The sequence below is a fragment of the Hypanus sabinus genome, chromosome 7, assembly GCF_030144855.1.
Source record: "Hypanus sabinus isolate sHypSab1 chromosome 7, sHypSab1.hap1, whole genome shotgun sequence".
NCBI lineage: Eukaryota > Metazoa > Chordata > Chondrichthyes > Myliobatiformes > Dasyatidae > Hypanus > Hypanus sabinus.
In genome coordinates, this window is record NC_082712.1 from 171022295 (window position 1) to 171026221 (window position 3927).

A 3927-nucleotide genomic window follows, 5' to 3' on the forward strand; every position below is an offset into this window, starting at 1 on the left:
TCAGAAATATCCATTCCCTTTGCTCAGTACTTAATTAAACCACCTCTCACAGCTATTACAGCCAGTATGAGGTCTTTTTGGATAAGTCTGTATTAGCTTTGCACAACATGTTGGAGCAAGATTTGCCCAATCCTCCTCGCAAAATTGCTCAAGCTGTGCCCAGTTGGGGAGTGGCAGAGAACTGTAATCTTGAGGTCTTGTCAGAGATGTTCGTTTGGGTTAAGGCCAGGACTCTGACTGGGCCACTCAAGGACATCAATTTTCTTCATTTGAAGTCATTCCATAGTTGCTCTGACAGTTTGCTTTGGGTTGTTGTTCTGCTGAAAGACGGACTTCCTCTCCAGTTTAAGCTTCCTGGCAGAAGCTAACAGGTTTTTATCCAGGATATCTCTATATTTAGCAGCGTTCATCTTCCAATCAACCCCGACTAGATTTCTCATCTCTGCTGTTGAAAAGCATCCACATAGCATGACGCTACCTCTGCCATACTTAACAGTAGGGATGGTGTTGTCTGGTTAGCGTTGAGGCCAAAAATTTCCACTTTTAGTCTCATCTAACCACAAGACCTTCCATATCTTTACAGAATCTTCTAAGTGATGCTTTGCAAAGTCTTTATGGACAAGGATATGCTTTTTTTTCAGCCAGGGCTTCTTCCTTCCAGTTCTACCAGTCTGTCGTCGCCAGTGCAATCTTCTATATGGTGATGTGCTGGGTCAATGTCATCAACACAGCGATGCAAGCAGTCTCAATAAATTGATTAGAAAGTCTGGATCTGTTATAGGAGTCAAACTGGACACACAGGAGGCTAAGGTAGAACAAAGGACCCTATGGAAAATCCTGCCGATTCTGGACAATGTTCCTCACCCTCTGCGTGCCACCTTGGCAGAACACAGGAGCACTTCTAACAATAGACTAAGGCAACTGTGCTGCTCCAAAAACCGTGATACAAAGTCATTCTTACCCTCTGCCATTAGACTATAATCAGTCAACCTATAGTTGGGGAAGTGTTTGAGGTAACCTATTTTTTAAATTCTTTCTTCTAATATTTGTATGTTAATATTGTGATTATGCTAATATTAATTATTGATTAATTATGCTAATGCTAAATATGCTAATATTGTAATATTAGCACTTGTAATGCTACTGTGACCTGTAATTTTCTTTGGGATCAGTAAAGTATCTATCTCTCTCTCTCTTCCTTGCTATCTTTCTATAAGTACCCATTTTGTGCAAGGCAATTGGAGATTGTGGAGCCATGAACTTCATCTCTATTTGCGGCCACTGACTTCTGCAGCTCACTCAGAGTGACTGTTGGTGTCACAGTAGCCTCTCTTACAAGTGCCATTCTTCCCTGGTGACTAAATTTAGAGGGACACCCTGACCTAGGTAGTATGGTTGTGGTTTCATATTTTTTCCACAGTGGATTGCACTGAGCTCCAAGTTCAGTGTCTTTTACCCTTTCCTAGATTTGTGGTTCTCTATTATCATTGCCCTGATTTGTCTTGAATGCTCTTTTGTCTTCATTTTGGTTTGGTCTTTTGAAAATCTACCATACTGTTGGACCTTACAGAGACGGGGAATATTTATTCTTATGAATTCATTGAAAACAGGTGAACCTCCAATCTTCGACATCAACAAATCGGATGAGTTGGTAAGGCAATATATTGCTCCTGAGGAAAGTTAGTGTAATAATTCCAAAGGGAATGAATACTTTCTTAGACTCACTGTTTTTTAATTTTTAATAAATTGTTGACAGGTTTTTGGATTTTTTCATTTGATTTGATATGGTGAACAATGTTATGTAGATTAGCTCAAAAACCCTACTTCAATATATTTTAAATTTAGAAAATGAGACAGTAAAATGTGAAAATAGTTGTGAGGACTGAATATTTTTTCAAGGCACTGTAGTTAATAGTTGAGTATGATGATCTTTCATTGGAACTTTTGAGTTGCTGTAGAATAAAGTAAGTTCTGATAAAACTGAGAATACGAATGGAGATGTAAGAGCTGGGTGTTATCTGCATTTGTATGAAAATTGACCATAATTCATCAAAAGACAACATGGAAAAGAAGAGAATAACATTCAGAAGTGATTGTGTAGGGACAAAAAGACATGCTGTTTCTGTAAATATGATAAATTTTATCATATGCAAGTTCTATAAACAACTGTAGTGGTGATACGGTATAAGGAGTCAATTTTAGAAAACCTAGTACATTTATTTTTCAACATAGTCCCCTCCTACATTTACACACTTAGTCCAGCGGTCATGGGGCATACGGATCTTGGACCTCCAGCAAGTGTTCACAACAGGAGATGAGTTAGACAGCTCTCATTACATGCACATGCAGTTCAGCTCTTTGAGTGATCATGCAGAAAGCTTGAAGTTAATAACTCATCTGTTTACCTTAGGCCACAAACTTATCAATCACCCCTTGTAAATCATTGTCTTTACAAGTACTGCAGTAAACTTGAGGGTTGAATACCATTAAGGTTAATTCCACTTGATGAAGTTATCATGACTTTGATCACATCAGAAATAATTCACTTTGACAAATGTGTCAAAATTAAATCATATAAAATAAAATATATCTACAATTCTCCTTTATAAAAACTTTACCTTCCCATTCCATTTTTCATAGCCCATGTTGAAAAGTCACATCAATTACCTTAAGTGTCAATAAAGGCGGTAGATTAGTTTATGTTCTGCTGAATTTACACACTAATATATTTAGCATTAATGCGTTTAAACTAGTTTTAACTGGATTCCTACATTTCAAGGTTATGTAATACAGTCAATATTATACAGTTAACTATTAAAGTGTAAATAAGTGGCTTATTATGTTACATTTCTGTCCGTGGTTAAAAATAGCCAGCCATCATATAAATATTATGGCAAAGAAAGCTTGACAGCGCTTCTACTTCTTCAGGAGTCTGAGGAGGTCCAGCAAGTCATCAAAAACGTCAGCAAACCTCCATAGATGTGTGGTGGAAAATGTGCTGCCTGGCTGCATTACGGCCTGGTATAGGAACACCAATGCCTTTGAGTGGAAATCCTACAAACGGTGGTGGATTTGGGCCAGTATATCATGGTTAAAACCCTTACAACCATTGAGCACTTCTACATCAAACGTTGCCATAGAAAAGAAGTATCCATCATCAAAGATCTTCACCATCCAAGCTCTCTACCAGGTAGATGGTACAGATGCCTCAAGACTTTCACCACTGGGTTCAAGAACACCTACTACCCCACAACCAACAGGCTTTTGAACAAAAGAGGATAGCTAAACTAATTTAAGGGCTCTGATACATTGTTGTTTTATGTATGTTATTTATTGCTATTTACTTATATCTGCATTTGCAAAGTTTGTTTACAGTTTAAGGTTACTGTTCTATTGATTTGCTAAGTATGCCCACAGAAAAAGAATCTCAGGGTTGTATGTGTTGACATGTATGTACTCTGACAATAAATTTCACTTCAAACTTTGTACAGATCTTCATACCACTAGGCATTTAAAATTTATTCAGTATATCTACCCATTCAATCAATAAGAAGTATAAACACACTGTGTTGCCTTTATGGCATTTGTTTAGTTTATTATATTTTCACTTTAGTAATTCATTTGTTATCGTTTTCTAGTTAAAGTTAAGATTGTTTACAGTAAATTTGTTGTCTGTGATATATCACGGCATGCGATGACGTCACACCCGATTTTGCCGCGTCTTGTGGGAAAATACCAGTTTGGAGAAACGGGAAAGAGGGTGCTCACATGTGCAGGATCAGCGCGAGAAAAGTTTTCTTTCTACGCACTAGAAACATCAGTGAAGCAGCGCTGTAAGTTCATGAGATAATCGATACATTGAATTAAAAATGTTAACGCTGATTCTATTAAAAGTAATGACGGTTGATAAGGTTTATGCTTTTGTTA